This window comes from Dromaius novaehollandiae, chromosome 7, assembly GCF_036370855.1.
Source record: "Dromaius novaehollandiae isolate bDroNov1 chromosome 7, bDroNov1.hap1, whole genome shotgun sequence".
NCBI classification, from domain to species: Eukaryota; Metazoa; Chordata; class Aves; order Casuariiformes; family Dromaiidae; genus Dromaius; species Dromaius novaehollandiae.
In genome coordinates, this window is record NC_088104.1 from 10,047,216 (window position 1) to 10,068,088 (window position 20,873).

Here is a 20,873-nt window from a genome sequence, read left to right on the forward strand (position 1 = left end):
TAGGGTCAGTTAGACTTCAGTGAATTATACCTTCTTACTTTCCTGAGAGATATTTCCTATACTATTATCACCATTTCATATATAAGGAAGCAAAATAGCAAAGAGATTAAATCATCTCTTTGCATTCAGAGTAAATCAGCAGGCAAGAAATGAGAGCAATTCCATTTTTTATCACCTAATAGTGGAATGTAATCATTTGGGCTAGAAAAGTGTGTTCTGTTTGGGCTCACTAGTTTCTGATGCTTGGCCAGGGTATCCTTGAATCAGCCTTAAGAATGAACTAACTGCTCTGATATTTTTGCTACATCTTGTAAAGCCGCTTTTATTTGAAGTTGTTAAAATGTTTTATTGGTAAGAATTATTCATTCAGCTTATTTGAGTGGAAAACTAGAAGCCCACAGAGATCCAGACATGACAGTCCCAAAGCCTTACCTATTTAACCAAGGCCCAAATATCTGCCCCTCAGCTGTGTAATCACTGGGCAATATCATACCATGTATATAAATAAAAGTCCTATTAATTGTGTTAACACACAGCAGTAGACATAGGAATGCAAAAATAAAGCCTATGAGCTTAAAAAAAAGTACTAAAACAAAGCATTGCAGTTACCGGTTGTGTCTACCTCTATACAATGCAGAGTAGGTACTTATGCCTACATAGGTTTTAATCAATATTTAATATTAATTATATCAATAATTAAAAACAGTTTGTAATGCAAGTCGAGATTATATTCAGTTACTAGAATCAAAGCTTTGAAACGTTTTACAGTTATTCCCGAAACATTTTATTAGATATATTATCTATTGTTTGAATAGTCATTTGCCTTCCAAATATAGTAGTACGTGATCAAACAGAACACTCCTGGAACAACAAAAATATGAAAAGCCATCTTCCTAATTTCCATTTTCTTGCCATAAAAAAGCCCACCTCTAAACAAAACTGTTACTGGTTTGTGCCAGAAGACAACTGACTAATTTGTAATTCACTGGCAAAATGTATTTTTCATTTCTTCATTCACCCATGAGTGATTAAACAAAGCATTCTTGGCATTTTCCAGATACCTCTTTGCTTTGCACTTTCCTGGGATGTTCCACCTGTGGGCAAATCCTTATGAAAAACCACATGGGCGTTAAATATGGGGACAAATCCAGCAGTGTGATGAACAGGTGAATCATAACACTTCCATCTCACAGTACTTTCTCAGTCGGTGTTTAAAAGTTCTGAGGGATATAGGACTAACACAGACCTCTTAAATCCCTGAATCCAGACAACCACATGATATAATCCTTTTTATAAACAGCTCAAGCAGTTTCTTAAAAGTAGTACTTATTTGCTTTCACTACAGGTAAGGCTGTGACAGAGCCTTGCTGCTGTAATGTTAAGGCATCTTTTACTAATTTCCAGTTTAAATATAATAAGAAAAAATAAAAATAATTTGTTTATTTGCCACCATAGGAGTTTTTGCTTAATTAGTTAGGTTTTTTTTTTTTTTTAGATGTCTCTCTAGGCAAAAAGCGTATCCTCTTTCAGCCTGAATTTTTCTGTTAAACATGTGGAGATCTTTTTGTTTTCCACCTTCAAATATGTTCCTCGTTCCTCAGATCATCTAGTATCTCTTTTCTGTAGAATTTCGCATGTAAAGTCATCCTGATGCTCTGTGTTACAGAGGACAGATCACCAGTGTGCTTCTTTGTCACTTCATCACCTGGTAAGTAACACATTGGTGGCTGATGAAGTTTAGGTTCAGAGTCATCCTATAATCCGCTAATACAGCAGGCCTTCCTCTAGCTAGTGTTCCCAGATCTTTATCGTTCTTTGTCATTTCCAGCTGATAAGGTCTCATTTTACAGATTTTTACTCATTTTACTGTTCATCGCCGTGTGCTTGAACTTGCACTGTAATCCCCAAATCTGTGATCTCCTGCCTCAAGGCTGGACCAGTTTTTATAGTCGGTGTGGTAGACTGATCACTATCAGGACTGAAGATGCCTCCCACCCTTGTGTCATCAGCAAATGTAAATACATGTAAAGTAAATACAAGTTAATGACACATTATTCTTAGCATTCCTTTATTTTTTTTAAATCATCATTGAGGATCACACCAAATGCTCCATGAAGTTCAGATGCAGACAAGTTACTGCATTTCTTTCAGACAGTTAACATAACGAAAAGAGATTTCAGCAGTTAACATAATGAGAAAAGATTTCCTTTAGTCTGGCTGTATCTCTTTCCATCCAGTCCTACTGTCTTTTGTTCTGTTTGCCATTTACCTTCACCTTTTTAATTATTCTTTCAGATTAGTGGATCAAAGTTAGACTAATAGACTGAGGTCATAAGCGACTTCCTGAACCACTTCCCTTGCTCATCCCTTTTCTTAAATCTAGGTACTGTATTTGCTGTTTTTTGACTCCTACAGTGTCATTCATGTTGTATTACATCTATCATATGAACATAATAGCAGACCCCTACTCCCCTGTGCCAATTCTTTTAGAGTTTTAGTCCTAGAGGAGCACGGAAATGAGCATATTGTTCTCATTCTGTAGATGTCACTCTGGTTAAGGGCATCTCTTTTACTTTTACTGTTGTCTGCTTCGCCTCTTGTGTAATTTAAGTTTCAGTGTAGCAAAGTATTTCAGTACAAACCCTAAGTAGTCCAGTACAAACCTTAAGCAAAATCCACTGAACTCAGTAGTAGCACTCAGGTGTCTATAGGTTAATGAGGCTTAAGTGCTTTTCTGGACTGGGGCCTAGCGAATTCACAAGTTACTGATCATTTTCTGTAGCCTAGCTGTTGATACGACTGTCTGTGTCCTGAACATACCTTGTAAATGCTAGTATGTCCATGCCCATTTCTTCCTCAGCTCACACATTTCTTTTGTCTCCAGTTCTCCAGCTTCTCTGTCCAGCTGGTGGAAATAGCAACATCCTTAGCCCATGTTCTGACAACAGAAAAGAAAAATAAATTATTTTCAGGTCAGGTCTTCAACTGTTGCAAGTTCTGTGTCGCTTTGATCCCAAAAGTGTGCTTTTATATTACATTATGTGACTACATGGCTTATAGACATACTAGCAAGATAGAAGGTAATTAATAAATGGTGAAGACCAAAAATTCTATGGACTGATTCAAGAAGGAATTTAAACACATGCACAACTGCATATGTTTAAAGACTAAGAAGTATACCAATGTGTACATTTAATTACAAACCTGGTTAATATGATGTGAAACAAGCCATAATTTTGACAAGCTAAAAATAAGGAAAACATTTTTACAGAACTATCCATCCATTTGAAGATGTTTTACCATTTCCTTTATGCATCCGCTTGAAGCCGATGTTTCGCTGTTTCCTTTGTGATTTATTTCTTTGAATCTTGTCTGATTAACGACTGTAAGATTTATTTCTTCAATATTATATTCCTCCTAGAATTTTAATTGTAGAACAGCAGGAAAAGAGCTGGAGCAGAATAAAAACATATTGATTTAATTCAATTTTTATACCCATTTCAAGTTATTTTACCTTTGGGGGAAAGTATGTTTGAAGATGGTGAGGGGAATACAAGCTATAAATTCTACTTGATTGATCAGTAATAAAAATAAATGATCTCATTTAAAAATTTACAATTAAGCAATGAAACACTGAAAGGCCATATTAGTTTGACAATGGGTACCATGGGGCATATATAAAAGGGAGTAGTGACAGAGCAGCAAAAAGTAATTTTAGTCAAAGAACATTCTCCATTATCTATAGAAAATATGGCTTTTTTGGCATACGTTTAGATTCAACATGCAAATGAAGCTTTGAAGTCAACGAATATTACCAACAGAGGTCTTTTCTAATAATGCACTTGTAACAAGTTGGAGGAATCAGAGGGTTTGCTTGTCAGGATGGAGATATTTATGGTAATCATTTTTTGATACACAAAAATAACTTAATGGTTTAATTTGAATTTGTGATAAATTCCTTTTATATTAGAATAGTAGATACCCCAATGAGTAGCATATCATGCAGGACAAATCATTAAGGAAGGTATGCTGGAATGAATTGCAGTGATCTGGAAATCTCAGGGTTTCTTGCCTTCTTTCCATGTGTCCACCTCAGAAGATTTATTTTTGGCTGAAGTTTATTATAAATATCACTGGGTATATTTATTACTGAAGCATTTGGAGTCCTCAGAAATGGACTGGGACCATAGTCTGCTTGATGACATATGAAACTGATTAAAAAGCTGGAGCACAATGAAAGAAGTGCTGAAGTATTAATCGGCCTGCCAGCTATACCACAGCCACAGCCCAGCTACTTTCTTTGGCTTCTCCCCAAAGCAACATCTCAAAGAGGAACCCAAGGGATGTTAGTGCCTGCTGGAGTGAAATGTGGTGCTGAAGATGTCAGGGAAATGCTACCTGGCAATCTGAGCTGGAGCCATCACATCCAGATCCATGTCTTCCCATCAGAGGGAGGGGACAGCTTCCCTCCCACACAGGGCATGATGGCTAAAAGGACATCATCTTGCAAAGTCTTTGAAAGAGAAAGTTATAGGGACAGGGGAGCCAGCAGGGTCAAGCTTGGAGAGTGGGGACGTACCATTAAGATGACCATTACAAAGTTTCCTTTTGCTTTTGCATAACTGAGATAATACAAAGGTTTCTCTTCCAAGCGAAGGTAGGCTCAGCAAATAAGTCAGAAAACAGTGTCTTGTTTATGGTTCAGCTCTACTGCATATTATTGCATTCTCAAAATCACATGACAGGTAAATTCAGAAAGAGAGTTAATAAGATACTCAAACATTGACCTGAGGCACTCCATTATGTATCTCTTAATAGGCAGCTAAAAAATTAAAAGGGTATTTAAATTCCTTTTCCATGTATTGAATTATATTATAATTGGTTTATGTATATATGTGTATATACATATCTACACTTACATGTTTGAGTGGTGGATCTTGTCTTTTAAGTCAAGCCTTGGCAAAAGAGAATGCATAGGGCTGCCAGATTTCTAGATGTATGTGATTTGTGTTTCTGATGTATCTAACCGTTAAATAGTTTTTATTCTCAATGTGAACAAACCCTTTCCATCCCTTCTTATTTTAGACAAGAGAATCACTTGATAGATCGCTATTGTTTCCACAGTCTTCATCTTTATGGGTAAACTATCAGTGCTAGTTGAAATGTATTATGGAAAGAATGCCAACTCCCCACTACCCTGCTTAAAATATGCCCCTACTAAAAAACGGATGCTTTTTAAAATCCCTTTTTCCTTCTAACTTAACTGAAGATGAACAAAAAGACAAGATTCTGGCTGACTTGGAAGTTGAAATGGGGAGAAAACAGGGACAAAGAATGATTAATTCTTGCAAAGCAACGAGTACTTCTCTGAATAGCTTAACTAAGAATCATAGACTTCATGTTTCTGCAGAGAAGGAAGAGTAGAATCAATACATTTTAAATAGTGTTACTTAAAACAAAATTGAGGGTGTTAAGCAGTATGGCTACATCATCCATCTTTTCTGGCATTTTGCACAGGAATTTCATATTTACTTCTCATAGCATCTCTTTCAAAAAACCCTTTTTCCACTGCCATCTTCTCAGACAAGTAAACTTCAGTATATCATTAGAATAATTATGCTTTCATTGCCATGCACAATAGATTGCTTCTAATGACCGTATTACATTTCCAGTCTAATACCTAGGAAAATAAGAACTATATCGAGAAGCTTTTAAAAAAAGTTTAAAGTCTCATAACCAACTCAAACTGCAAAGTGTTTTTTAAGGAATAACAGTAACCAAATACACTTAGAGCCGCCCAGAAGCCTTGGACATAATTACGCATCTTCATACTGGGGCTTAGAAAACATTAAGTCAAAATGATTATAAATATGTAATATGATTAATTTGATGCATTGGTTTGAAACATTGCTTAACTGTCATATCCTGTTTGACGCTGCTGCTTTTGTTGAGTACTTATATTCCTACTGCAATAATCCACTGTGAGCCAATAACGAAAGACAACCTGCAGAAGTAAATATGGAAATTATGTTGTCTGAGGAAGACCTGCCGTACTCAATATAATGAAAAGCAAGAGGAATTCTAAAGAAGAAAAAGCTACTTCTGTTTTCTTTTCATAAAAGCAGCTGGGCAAAAATGACAATGGACTTTGGTTTAGTGAGACGTAAAGCGTATGGGCGAATCATCCTGCGGTGCAAACTGAGAGATGGCCAGGTGAGGCCCCTAGCAGAGGTTACTGGGGTCTGCAGTAACTTTAGGATGCTGTGGAGTAAATTTAATCCATGTGTAACTTTGGTAAAGTTGTGGTAGGTTACTGGGGAGATTAGCCTGCTGTGAACTTGTGGCTAGGGTATGTTTATGCTGCAGTCTCTCCCTGTTTGTGCTCCAAGCTGGCCAGCCCAAAATTAGCTCCATTTCAGAAATCGTTAGGACTCACTGTGCTTCAGGAGTGGCTCAGATGTGCATCACAGACATGCTCTTCCATGCACACAGAACACAGGTATTTGATTCTGCATTTTGTTACTCACCCAGAAGCAGCTCCTTGTCGTCCTGCCAGGGGGAACCCAGCCGGCTGCTGCATTAGCCCTCTTTCACCTGAGTCTCTCTTTCAACAAGTGACTTCACTTTGATTTTCTTCCTCTGCTTCTGAAACACACTCAGTTTAGCCTCATGACAGAAGAAATTGGATTGACTGGATGTAAGAAGGTCCTCGACAATTGCATGGCTTATACTGCAAAGATAAAAACACAGTCTGTTCTTTCTGGTGCATCCTTGCTTTGATCTACAAAGTGCTGAAAAACTGGGCCCCTACCCAGCAAAGTGTTTCAACACGTTTTAAGCCAAGCTCCTGGGGTGCTAGGAATCCTTGTGACAGAGAGACAAAAAGTTAAGCTTATTCATGGTAATATCATTCATTTTCATTGTCCCTGCAGTCTCAAATGGGAATTAATCAGTTCTTTTTTCTTGATTGTATATCATATGCACAAGAAAAACAGTTTGTCAAGCGAGGCAGCTGAGCGCTTGAAGGCATCATGTTTAAAGTGCTAGTATTTTTAATCAAAGGTATTTGAGCTTAATTCTCAAGAAAATGAAAGAAACCTTTTTTCCCCACCATCACTAATCAGTTTAAGAACAAGATAAGCCATGAATGACTCTTTCAGGGCTTTTTTCCTTTTCATCAGATCAAACAGTTAAACTTGGGATCTGGAGCTCCACTTAAGTCTCTAGTACGGAGAGCCACTTGCTACACCCAGTGTCTTTCCAGAGTTCCCACTGACTCTGTGTTTCCCATGTAGGTGCAAAGGTCTACGCTAGTGAAGGCTGATGGAAGTTCAGAGCCTTGCTAACATACCTCAAGGCCATGTTGGCCAATGCCCCAGAAGTTGGTGCTGTTCGTCTGGAATTTGTCATCACTGGATGTGCATGAGCAAAGAGACAGCAGTCACTTGGTGGATTGCCCCCTGAGCGCTGATTTGTCACCTGAACTCCCTCCGCTCTTTCCAAAGCCATGCAGGTATGCAGAAAACCACCCCCAGGCCAGGCTTGTCATTATTTGTTCAGCTCCACCTCTACTGATGAGCTATCTAAGACACATTCTGCACTCTGTACACTCATCATACACTCTGCGTATTCCTTTCATGATTGTTCTCTTATATTATTTTTGTATAAAAGGTCTTGTTTTCTTGTTAAGGATCCAACCTTCCTCTTCCATCTTTTATTGCTTACCCAAATCTTTAAACCTATCTTTGTATCTTCCTGTCTGTCTGTCCGTCCCTTTCGCCTATTACATAAAATGACAAGGTGGACCTTTCTTGGACATTACTTGTACAAATACACACAATAATTCATAAGTGCTAGTTTTTGCAAGCATGAAATCACTGCTAGAGACAATTATATGAACAAAATCTACCACAAACCATGTGCAAAGTAAACAGCCATTTCACAGAAATGACTGCCTCTTGTCTTTGTCAGGATGCGTGAGTAGGAAACCTAAATCCACCTGGGGTGGTATAATTTCATAGCTGAGAAATTAGCGTGCCACCTTTCATTAGGTCCCTGTGGTTGCTTCACTGCAGAATATTTTCTTTCCTTCATTACATCTGCGACTTGCAGTTGGAAATCCAAAATGGATCAATCTGGCATGCTGCTACAGTGCAATATGTTCTGACAAACCGCTTAATAAATGCCAGTGAAGAAGTGACATACAGCCTGCCTCTAAATAGCCTTTTGCCAGACACCAACAAAACTATCTGCATCTGTCTGATAGCAGGAAACCATAATGATTTTCTCGTCATATAGCTTGTGAATACGCAGTGAAATCTTTTCCTTCACCAAGTTGAAGATGGCTGCTTGTATGTTGATGAATAACTCTTGTGTTATTTGCCAAAGATATTGACTTGTCTAGCCCCTGAATACCACTACCTGTAAACACTGTATATTTTCAGTGGATTCCAATAATTGCATAGAACAAGCTGTCACTCTCTCTGCCTATATATACACTAATAACCCTTCTTAGTGAATATAGGAGTGAACTTTAGCTTTCTTTGCACATCTGAATGCACATTCCTATTGTATTCTCATGCAAATTAACACAGTATATGGATGGGACAAAGTACTATCAAGTGGGAAGAGGAGTATGCAATGAAAGAAACAGAAGAAACTGTGGAAGTTCATCTCAGACATAATATTTCAGCAATTAGCTCAAAAGAATATTACAGAGTGCTGACAGCTTTTTTGTAAAGTTTTCATGTAGGTTTTGCTCATCAGCTATAAAGAAATGGTATTCAGAAAGGTTTGCTATTATTTTTTAAATAAATTACTAAGGAGTCTTCACAGTAATTTATTCAAGCTTTCGTAATATCCTCCATCACAAAACATGTACACTAAGGATCCCATAAATGCTTTTGTTCAATGTGTCAGTCAAGGAAGGGCTTTACTATGGTTGCACTGACTGATTTTGTTCCAGCCTAATTATTTAAAAATCTTCACTGGAAATCAGTGATACCTTTCTTTTAGCATTTTGTTACTGTTTTGAAGCATCAAAATGATGGATGTCATGGTGATATTTCAGCATGACATTTTAAGCACTATCCTTTGTGTGCATGCACACAAGTTTCCTCAGTTCTTCCCTGAGAGCCGAAAATATAGGTAAGAATGTTATTAAAAAGCTGAGTATAGACCATCTTATTTTGAGGAGTGATTCCATCTTTGAACCTGAAGGGTCCATATTTTATGCTCTGTCTTTGGATCGGTTGTACAATGTTTGCTTAGCTATACAGCTCATGGCATTTACACTGTGCTGCCTTTGAAGCAAGGCAGTCCTCATAATGGTTTACCTTTTATTCTTTACTTTGTGTCAGGTCCATGCTCCCATGCTGCAGGACTAACCTCCTTCCGATCAGAGAGCAGAGTCAGAGGGAGGTTTGAGGCTACCTCCCTCTCTACAAGCTTGCAGGGAGCTGGAAAAGGTCAAAGCATAGGTAGTTAATATGAATAAAAAGACTCCACACCAATTACTCCACAGAAGGCTGAGTGTGCAAGCTGAGGCATTACTGCAGCTCTGCAACCAAAGTTTATGGGTGATATTGATAAATAAAGGTTGTGAGACAGTCCTGCCTGCACTGGGACCTATATGTTGCAAGGATATCAAAATATTTCATTTCCTTAATACAAAGATATATGAATAGTGAGAAACAGATCTACAAAATGTTTGGATTGTGCTGTGAGGCATTTATTGCAGCATCATAATCGTGCCAGTAAGTGAAATCACAAATTCAAAATAGAGCAGAATTATGGTGTTATTTGTATCTATAGCCCCCCCCCCCCCATATTTGTATCTATAGCTCCCCTACGCTACATGCTGTTCTTCGAAATGTTAACAGTTACCTGCTACTAAAGCTTTTAAGCAATTTGAAAATTTGCAGGGACAAAAACACACACTCTGCCTTCTCCTTCCTGGAGATGTTTTATATATGTTCTTTGCTGTTTTCCTTGCTCCAGCATAAGCCATGTGCACTGAAAGTACCTTCCACCCACTGGATACGGGAACCATAACTGACAAGTAAATCTTGAAAGGTTCCATTCAAACCAATAAAGTCCAGGTGTTAATCAAATTCTATATAAATACACCTACAAACCTCTACACCTCAAACACCCAGCTAATGGCTAAAAATCAGCTGAGACAAACGCCAGGTGTATGCACACATCCCTGAGAGAGCACATCTGCAACGCTGACAGTTGATAGACACAGAGCTGGCTGAACGGTGAGTCAGAAGGGAGCAAAACAATATCTACAGCCAAGTGAAATAGCATTTTATTACTTCTCAGTGCTCTCCTCTGATCTCACATACTTTTGTGTTTCTGTTGTCTTCTCTGTGTACACGTGTGCATGCGCACACACACCCACACGTCTCTCTTCAGTGATACAGGGTTGAATGCTTGTGAGTTTGAACTTATTACATAATTTTGGAAAATTTTCTTTAGGTACCAATCTCTGTGCATCACACATCACTCAAGTCAGAATTTATGACAAACTGAGGTCTGCTTGTGACGCTGCAATAATGTTTGCAATATGCTTCAAACTCTTCAGATGAGCAGAAACTTTTAATAATTCCGCATTACACAGTCCAACCCTTTGACAAGTCAGCTGAGGAGGTCTCCACCTGGCAACAGCCCAGCAATTAAAGCCTCACATGTACTGTCCATGTTTATTTAAAATCAAACCCTCTCTTCTGCCGCAATATGGGTAATTACAGTACCTGGATAGTCCATTGTATGGAAAGAACTTTCTCTACAAAAATATCTCTTCCAAGGTGTTACTTCCCCAGAATTAATGTGTGTCTCTCTCCCCCCCGCCCCTTTTCCCTTTTTTTTAGTATTAATAATCAGAAGGTGATGAATGGAACGAGTTCATCCCTACCCATTCCCCTGCGGCATTTCTTCCTCTCACATACACCGGGACCTTTTCCAATCAACACCTTTTCTGTTTTCTCAGCTATACTCTGTTGTTACCCTGCTGTCAGGCTTGAGTACCTCACCCAAAAGGGATCTGAGAATATAATAATGTTTCATATTCTGCAGGGAGAGAAGGAAGCAAGTCTGGTTTACCTGCCTAAGCGCTGAAGTAATTCGAGGCCTAGTCTAACAGAATTAAGCAAGGACTGAACCCGGGATCCCAAGATCCTCATATTTCCTAGACGAAGCTGAAGAGGGAATTACAACCTTCTTTCTTTTTTCCCTCTCTTGTTTTCTCTGAAGTACTTCTCCCTCCTCTGTAAAGAACTTATTTTTATTTGACATGCCCTTTATAAATATTCCCCAGGGACTTGCAGCTGAAATTGTTTGGTAGTTTAGACAGCTTTTTTCTGTTGTGATATTTAACCTTCTTCCTTGCCTAACTTGGTAGCAATGCTGCTATTTTCAGATCATCAGACAAGCTTTTGTTTTGTCTTTTTCTTTGGAGAGCCATGTCCCAGCCTTTGTAATTAATTATGGGCATAACTCCATTTCCAGTTCAGCCAAATTCCATTATACCTTATGCTTGGCTCCTAATAACTTTGTTTACAAAAATTGATTTGCCTTGGTAATTTCCCAGGTTTATTTCTAAGGCAAAGGGCATCCCATTTTAAAGAGCATTCTGAGAAAAAAAAAGTTGAAAAGTTTCTCCATTGTTATTAAGTATCTGTATTTAAATTGGGCAACTGCAGCTCTACTGCTTTTACAAAGCTTGTGAGTTTGCATATAATTTGAATAATCATATGTAAAAAGAGGACCTACTTTAGAATACCAGACATTTGCTGTGAAATGAAAGAAGGACATGCTGGTTTGAAGTTTAAATTTCTTTACAGGTACTTTGTTTGCAATACCAACCAATTACATTTTTTATCCCTCTCCAAACTCCTTACCGTAAGACTTCACACCTGTAAACAGTTGCTGCATTAAAGCACTTCAAACCTTTGGCTTCCTGGCAGGCAGCACTCCATACACAGGAAAATGCTGTGTGCGAAGTCGATAAGGCAAAACAGGCTTTCAGGGGAAGAAACAATTTTTTTCTCATTCAGAATAGGCTGGGACACATGCCTGAACTGGTATTTGTAAAGTTCATGTTTTGCTCTGTGTTTAATCTGAATGGCCTGGTACAAAATAAATGTAGGTCACTTTGCAGATCATAGGTTGAGATTAAGCAGTGCTGAAGATGCTAAGTTCACGTTACTTTTTTTCTAGATTACTGAATGCAATGTTATATCTGCATGCCTGAATTCAAAAGTTTGATGATCTATGAGGATCTTGATAGAGATTTTAAAAATGTATTGCTATGTATAAAATATAAATAATAAACTGTAAATTTCCGTGGTATAGATATTTTTAGCCTTGATGTTATGCAGTGACGGTGGCAAAATCACCTTTTAAAGTAGAGATACAGCTCTGTTATGAACATCCCTCTCTTTTCCCCAAAATTGGCCCTATTCATTTACTTGAGTATTTGCTGAAATGTGGCACAGTTTAGTCAAGCACAGAGACTTGCCTGAGAAGCAAACACTGCTGATCATGGATTAACATTATTAACAACTAAGCGCTAATTCAAACAAGAAGGAAAAAAGAAGTGCGTAAAGGCTGCTGAGTACAACAGGACTATGAAAAAATATTTCTGCTGGAAACCGTGTGTGTGTGTGTGTGTGTGTGTGTGTGTGTAAAAAAAGCTGATTGTTTCTTGTAAAAAGAAAAAAGCTTTCTGTGGTGATGTCAGGACTATTTTTAAGTTGAAAATTGAAAGTTATGGAAAATATATAATTTCACTGTGTCCTATTTCTTGAGTTAATGCGGTGTAATAGTTGTAGAAATGCAATTTTCATTTTGATATATGTTTCCTTAAAAATGTGTCCAACCACCTAAGTAGCAATATTTGCTTTAAATGATATATATTTAAGATGTAATGTTAACAGAATATCGTAAGATATTGTATCAGAAGGGGAAGAACAGTGAAAAAAACATTGATTCTTTTAACAAATCAATTTAAATGGAATTTCTAGAAATAGAAAACTGCCAACATTATTTTTATGTAATATATTTAATTTAATAACCAATATATAGATAGTTATGACACAGTAGAGTAGAATATCTGTGGGAAAGAGTATTCCATTAGCTAAGATTAAAACAGTATTATTATTATTACTCATATTATTATTAATGATTATTATCTGACATTGGAGATGGATGGCCAAAAGAAGCCAGACAAAAATGTCTAAGAACTCATCTAGAAAGCTCCTTGAAAAAGAGAGAGAGAGAGAGAAAGAAAGAAGAAAAAGAAAACATCTTTTGGTTGCGACTAGATTCTTTACAGAAAAAAATATTTTGATAAAAAAGTCCTGACCAGCTGAACCAGAGAAAGATTTAAAAAGTCTAGACTCTAGCCATATGCATTAAATTTTGGGGGCTTGCAGTGACCTCAAACTATTAGACTGGATTTCAAATGTTATAAAATAGAAAAAGAGGACAATTTTCAACATTTTTTCTTCTTTCCTCTTTCGTAACTGGAATCCAGTCCCTCTTCCACCCTCAATCCAGGCCCATCTGTAGGATACCAATTCTTTATTCCCATGGAAAGGGGAGGCTTGATTTTCAGGAGCTTCCCAAAGATTGTCCTGAATGGGAAATGGTAGGTGCCTGCACTTTTGGCTCCTTAGCTATGCACCTGAACGGAAGTGTTCAGTCTATGACTCTTGAGCTTCATTCCATCTGTGAGCTGACTCAGTAGCTCCTGTGTGCGGAGCAGGCCACACGATGGTCCAGAGCTGGGTCCGTATAGCAGCTGTCAGGAAATCTAACTCCACGGCTGCAGGAAGAAGCAAGTCCCTAGATCACAGCCTGGTGATACCAGGGGGCTCGAGAGCTCTCCTGCCTTGCCTGCAGCAAGAGCTCTCTTGGGAAACCAGTCATCTTCGGGATGGGATTTAACCCCAGAAATCTCCCTTCTTTCAGCTCTCCCGTATATGCAGTATGCATGTGTCTTGACCATATAGAGATCTGAGTTTGCAGCTCATAGGATATCCACAGATTTTTGGGGGGCAAGTTAGCTTGCATTTGTAAATAGAAAAGCTTGGGGGCTTCTTCCCTTGAGAGGGGCATTTTTATGTTGAAACCTCAAGCTATTTAAAAGGGTTAAAACACACTTTTGTCTTATTTTTTTCAGTTCTCCATGTTATGCTATGAAAGACCTACAAGGGAAATTAATAACATATAAAAATAAAGATGATCCGGTGTCTGATCCCAGTCTTTCACCTATGAATGACCCTGCAGTAGGAGTAATCTGTGATGGACTATTTGTGTGGTGAGTCATGCAGAACCTGTCAGCAAAGGTCTAGGACTGACTTAAATTTTCTTCACCAGTTTTCAAAATTACTTATAAAAAGGCAAGGAAGGGATAGTAGATACAGTGCAAAGTATTTTGTGTATACACATATAGATGGTATATACAAATGCAATATATGGTAATTGAAGCAGTTTGTAATCTGCATTGCAACTGTTCTGCATAAACTGTTCTACACATAATATTTTTTTTCTGACAACCAGACTACTAAATGAAGAATGGCTTGGAGTTACTGAAGCCAACTGAAACTATGATAACTAAAACAGCACAACACAGCAATGCCCACAAAATACGGACAGACCTGTTTAAACTACAATAGTAAATTGATTGATTACTGTTGTCAAAGTTTGCTAATCCTTACTTATGCTGAGTAGTACCTTTTGCTGTGAATAGTCACATTGAATTTAAACAGGAACTTCTATGAAGCAAGATGATGGAACCGATCTTAAATTAGTCCAGTGATGAGAAAATTAACAGAGAGGGGTGAAAACCACATAGGAAAGCATAGAGGCAATAGACATGGAGATATCTGTAAGGTAGCCAGCGTGTAAAGATATACTCAGAGCCTGTTTACAGCAGTAACTAAAACCATGCCACATACAACTCAAAACGGGGTAAGAAAAGCTGTCTTTGTAATGCTTTCACAGTCTGAGTGCATAAAGACAAAAATAAGGGAGATCTTTAGCTGCTGAGGAACATGACTTGTGGCACAGAAAGAGACGATGGATCACAGGCTCAGATATCAAAGGGCCTTTGTGAGGGAAGAGTCCTGTGAGTCCTCCCAGCAGGAAGGGGAATTACTGGTAGCACTGAGACCTGTAATATTTTCCTTTTCTTTTTGCTTCAAGAAAAAAGTAGTCAGCAAAATTCTGATGGAAGAATCTTTAAAGGACAAAGAAAGCAAAGTGATTTTCAAACCCCACAGCTTTAAGTTGTGGAGGTGGAAATCAAAACAAAGACATCAACCTTACCCATACACTTCTGACTTATAAACTAAACAAATTTGACCTGCCACTGCTAGGAAGGAATAAATAAAGCAACCCATGACATTAGCCTCAGAGTCATTTCTATGACCTTACCTGATCTTTACCTGAAAAGCAGTGAGTGCTTTAATCCTGAATGAGTTTCTTTTCCGTAGCAGAATAGATGGAAAAATCAGCTCTAGTTGTATTATTTAGTAAGACTTTTGTCTCCATTTCTATTAAAATGATCATGCTTTTACTTCTTTTAAATATTAAAGCCCTATTATTAAGGAAAAATATTTAACCAGGTCTTAGTAATTGACAAGTATATTATTCAAATTTGCCATGGCAATGGCAAACTTTCATAAGGTATTTTACTCTTACATTTGTGTGTATATACGAAGCCACTGGAGTATTGTCGAAGCTCTTCCCAGTCCAAATATCCTTCCTTTTTTACGACTGAGATACAACTAAATAGAACATTTTCAGAAAGTAAAAAGAATGAAAACAAGGGATGCTAAATCTGGGAAAAGTAGGCTGATGAGAAGTAGAAACATTGCCATTAGCTTTGGATTGCTTTTCACCATTATTAACATGTTCTTGAGTTAGACAAGAAAATTTGTTGTACAGTGCTAAAAAACCACTACTCAACAACTCTCCATTTTCTCTGTGTAAAATCTGGTCTGAGCTTGTAGAAAACTATCAAGAGGACAGTGAAGTGAAAGAAAAGACTTCTACTGTCTATAGAGATTTAGAGCAAGCAGTAAGAGAGCTTTTATTACCTCACAGGGATTAAAAAATACCTGCACACAGCTCCTTATAATTGCAAGAATAATAATATTGCAAAAACAATAAAAATATTTAAGGTTCCTGAGGGTTGTAACTTTGCAAAAATTAGTGTCTCCTGGAGAGATATCTTTGGTGACTGAAAGAGTAGCTTCAGCTGTCTGAAAGGCTGTGCTGTGCTTAACGCTAAACTACACCCAAATGACATCCAAGAGGTAAAATTAATTCGGGCTTGCTTCATTTCACCACTATGCATCTTTCCACCTCCTTATTCAGAATCAAATGCCATTGACTTGCAAAGGAACTAGAGCAGGTTTCTAGTTTTTGCTGTCTGTGAGACCGTGCATCCTGATTACTCAGCACAATGCTCTAATCCCCAGTCTCTGAGGAGAGCAGAAAACTGTGAGATCATCTGTCAACCAGAAATTACTTTGCATCGAAAAAAGACCTGAATAAAAGACTTTTCCCTAATTTTACAGTGACTGTCTATGAAGTTTTGTTCTCTTACTCCTTTTAAATGTTCTCCTCCCCCACTGCACAATCCTCGAAAACTGGCTGTGGCATCACGGTTCTCACAAGCGTTGGGATCAGTTAACTAAATGTACAGGGAAATCAGTGAAAACAAAATACCCTCACAAATGAACAAAACGGCCAGCACGTCATGGAGAAACAGGACTTCGCCTTTGCTATGTCTTTCTTCTTACAGGCCCAGCTTGCAGGGGCAATAGGTATGAAGTAGTCAAATGAGGACATGACTTTTAAGACGACAGAATATCTTTAACTTTCATCAATTTCCTGACTGTGCTCAGGATTTTTCCTTATGTATAAAAAACCCCCAGCATTTATCCTTGAATCAAAATCACTGATATATTTTAAAAATGAAATTAGCTGTCCGCTACATTACAATGACTTACTTTCTGTAACTTGTCATTAATATGATTCTATCCGAACGTGCAAAGTATGAGTTAAATTGTCCAGGGAAATATGATGAACCTATTCTTCAATTCCATCAAAAAGCAGACAGTTATATTCTCTTTGCTCATAATAATCTTCATCCCTCCACTCCCAACACTTTTATTTTAACTTTTCCAAGTTTTCTTTTTAGCTCATGGAAAAGGCAGCATACAATTTGACCTTCACTACCAGTGTTGTATGAAGCTGTCTGCCTCCCTGCCTTGCAAAGCAAGAGTTAAGACTACATTGAGGGTTTGGCTGCAACTCACAAGAAAAGCAATAGTCTGATAAAACTCCAAATCCATTTTTAATGCATTGCCTGGTCCAAAGCATATCTCCAGCATAGCTCTGGTACTGTACCTTTATAGATTTCAGTGTGTCAAAGAGTTTCGCTCTTTTATGAATCAGGCCCTGTGTATTGCAGTGTCTTGTTACACCATCAACCTCTCTGAGAGATGCTGTGTTTATTAAGCGGTAAAACTCCACACAACCTTTAAGGATTAAGAAAGAGCCTGTATTGGTTTAACATCAACTTTGGCAAACTGTTTGTTAGTGTCTGACAAAGCATAGATAAACTTTGCTGCTTCTTATAGCTGGTCTCCTTCCTCATAAGACAACTGCTCAAGTCATTTAAATGGGAAACCATTCTTACATCTGTGACTTTACCAGCTGTCCGCCTGTTCACTGAAACCAAGGAAAGAAAATATTTCATAGCAAGCAGCAAGATGCAAATATTCAAAATGCGTAAGTATGTTCTTTGAATTACACAACGTATATGGAGGATGTTTTATGCATCATGCTTTTTCCTATCTCTTTCTCAAACTGTTATTTGTTAGACATTTGTACAGATCTGAGGTATTAGCAATGCACATAAAAATATCACATAAAGAGAGTCTAAGTGGTCTAGCTGGAAAACAAGATTATGTGGTCTGTATTGCATTTTTGGGACTGTCCTTATAGAGGTAAATTCAGCATATTTATGGCATCAGCAAAGGTTTTGGTAACGTGCTCCAATACATTCAATAGCTAACCTTTCTCCTGTCATCTGGCACGAAACTATTTCTATTCCAGATCTAACAGCTTAGTTTTCATTGATAAGCATTGATATGATTCTGCGTATTATTTGTCACCAGTGTTTGAGACGTTTTCCTAGATCTGTTTTCAGGTAATAAATGCAGGTGCCAGACTGCATAAGCATGACATAGGGCCACATAGACTTCAAAAGCTTCTGTAAGGGTTCCCAAAGTCATCCCATTCTTGCTTCCTCAAGTATTCATTCCTCTGCTGAGCAGATTTATTTTGTAGCAGGCACCTATTTAAGACATAGCTTAAATAGTCATGCATAAATACTCTGGCTTGTCAGAGCATTGAAGACATATCTATGGTGGAAATTACCGTCAGTGAGTTGTAGGTTAGTCATGTTTTATGGGAGCAGACTGGGAAACTCCCAGATCCAGCGACTGACAGCAAAGTATCACAGCCCGCACAAGGCTTCTCATCAAGGTAGGCAAAGTTGAGCTTTGGTCCCCAAATACTCAGGAGCTGGGTTGTTCCCACCTAAGAAAGGGAAGGAAGGAGTGGAGAAGGAACGCAGTCTGAAGGAGAGCTCTGTTGTTTTTCCTGTTATTGCCGGAAGGATGGTGAAAGTAGTTGTGGAGTCTGCTGTGGCTGGGATAAGCCAGTGCTAGACCCTACAGCCTCTGCCTCTGGCAGCAGCATCAGTCTGCAGCTTGGTTTCTCAGGGCCCTGACAAAATAAGCAGCAGGACCAGGGACATGTTATTGTCTCAACAAGTCTGTTGCCACAGACAACTGCTTAGGAATTTAATTTATAGAAGCACTTTGAGAAGTCTCTCATGTGTCTTTAGTAGCAAATCAATGATACACAGTTTCCAGATAGCTAATTGAAGGACAGCTTGTCCCTTCTACCTAGGTAGTCCAACAAGGGTTTACATCTTACTGCCTGTCAGCACGCAATTCAATACACTAAGGCTGGAAGGACACAGAAAAGGACTGTCCATGCTACAGAAAGAGGGCAGACTGGGCTACAGGTACATCCCGACACATTCTGGCATTCTCATGATCTTCGCGGACATTAGCGTAATCTCCATAGAGCTTGCACTACTACATTTCTTGCTGCAACTTCTACTTAACAGGACTTCTACCTTTTCTATCCCCTTCTCCTGGTTTCCTGCCCTGCAATGATACTTCTCTCATGCATGATGATGGGTAACATCACATTTGAATAAATCCACCTATATCATTTTTTATTTCCTGCTTTTTATCTGCTTCTTTTGGAGCACAGCACACAGAGTGGGCACAGTAAACAAGCCACTTTTATCAGAGTGAACACTCTCCCATATTAAATATCTCATTCATTCTGGACTCTATAGGCAGCATAAAATATGCCTCATGTCAGTGCCGTCACAGCCTGGAGACACACTGCAAAGCCAGAAAAGGATTGACGTTCTGATAGCTATCTGCTGTGATAATAGTATAGAAGGAATGTCAGTCATACTCCTCGCATCTTTGCCAGCTAGAGAAGAAACGCAGCCTGATCATTTTTATGGATAGCGTGAGTATATTGGGCAAAACCCCAGCTGATAAGCAAATGTGATGATATCTCTGTCTCTCTCAATATATATTTATAATATTTTATTCTAAATATCCTGCTGTTATAATCATTGCAGCATATATAGGTAATTTTTTCGTAGTATCTCAGGATCATCAGTGGGTTCTCATATAGCTACTGGAAGGTTATCCTTTTTAGGGCACACATTGACATTTTGTTCACCCCAAACAGTATTAAACGTCCCCAGTTACATAGGCCCTGCACCTCTCCATGGGGAACTGAAAAGTCTTTGAATCTCAGCAGCGGAAGATATGTTAAGAGCTGCACTTGGATTCTTAATATTTACTCAGGCGAACAGGGTGAGGCCTGACTTCTCACTCAGCTGAATCAAGCCACAACACTATGCAGTGTTTCATCTCTCGTGGCCCTATTTATACTTGGGCCTGCTTCCTTATCCAGAAATAAATGTCCTTCAAAACATAAGTCCCTTGTCTGCTTTTCTCCCCAGAGATGTGTGTTAGCAGTAATTTTAAAAACAGCAGATGAGAAAGGAAGCAGACAGCTCCATCATGGGTTTTGGTCTCTGTACCATTCTCTGCTTTTGCTTGCTTCAGTTGGGATCCTCAGTATCACAACAAACTTCTGGCCATGTGTGTCCATTTCTCTAGAGCTCATTGGTACACAGTTACTTGCTCACTCTGCAAGTCACTTTAAAGCAGCAGACTGCATAAATTAAATAATTATTTTTTCCTGCATCTATTAAACCAAGAGAAAAAAAATCTGCTGCCAAATACACAGCCATAGTAAATCAGCAGGGTTCCACTGATTTTAATGGAGGTTTGATCACATCTATTATCTCAGGGATGAGATCACATCAATTATCTTGGTGGTGGTCCATCACACAACAGCTTAGCAGTTACCTTACATGAGAATTTTTCAATTTTATTTTTGCCATTAATAGAATATGGCAAACTTTTGGTTCTAGGAGATCCTAATATGAATGTGGATTCCAAACCTATTTCTATGGCTTCCAGTTTTCAGATTTATTGGAAACCATCTGATGTGTCCCAAAATGGTTCTGAGCGAAACCATAATAGCAGTTTCATATTCAAAATAGTGATATTTTATGACATATCTGTTACTGAGGCTGTCACTAGCAGATCTCTAACCATTCTGTAGTTTCATTTATGTTTTAATTTGCCTTTTTCATTAACTACAGGCTGCATAAACTCACT

At 38.3% G+C, this 20,873-nt stretch overlaps 2 long non-coding RNA genes across 2 annotated transcripts in view; one reads left to right on the top strand and one right to left on the bottom strand.

Moving 5' to 3' along the window:
• The window catches only part of LOC135328835 (uncharacterized), a 35,394-nt gene extending 25,940 nt beyond the window's left edge, over window positions 1–9,454 (bottom strand). The window contains exons 1-4 of the long non-coding RNA XR_010389926.1: window positions 9,336–9,454; window positions 6,528–6,730; window positions 3,301–3,451; window positions 2,821–2,938 (exon numbers count right to left, since the gene is read on the bottom strand). This is a non-coding gene — a long non-coding RNA (uncharacterized LOC135328835). The remainder of the gene's footprint in view (window positions 1–2,820; window positions 2,939–3,300; window positions 3,452–6,527; window positions 6,731–9,335) is intronic.
• Window positions 1–15,602, top strand: part of LOC135328836 (uncharacterized) — a 40,821-nt gene extending 25,219 nt beyond the window's left edge. Inside the window, exons 2-3 of the long non-coding RNA XR_010389927.1 lie at window positions 7,296–7,513; window positions 14,189–15,602. This is a non-coding gene — a long non-coding RNA (uncharacterized LOC135328836). The remainder of the gene's footprint in view (window positions 1–7,295; window positions 7,514–14,188) is intronic.
• Window positions 15,603–20,873: the final 5,271 nt, after the last annotated feature.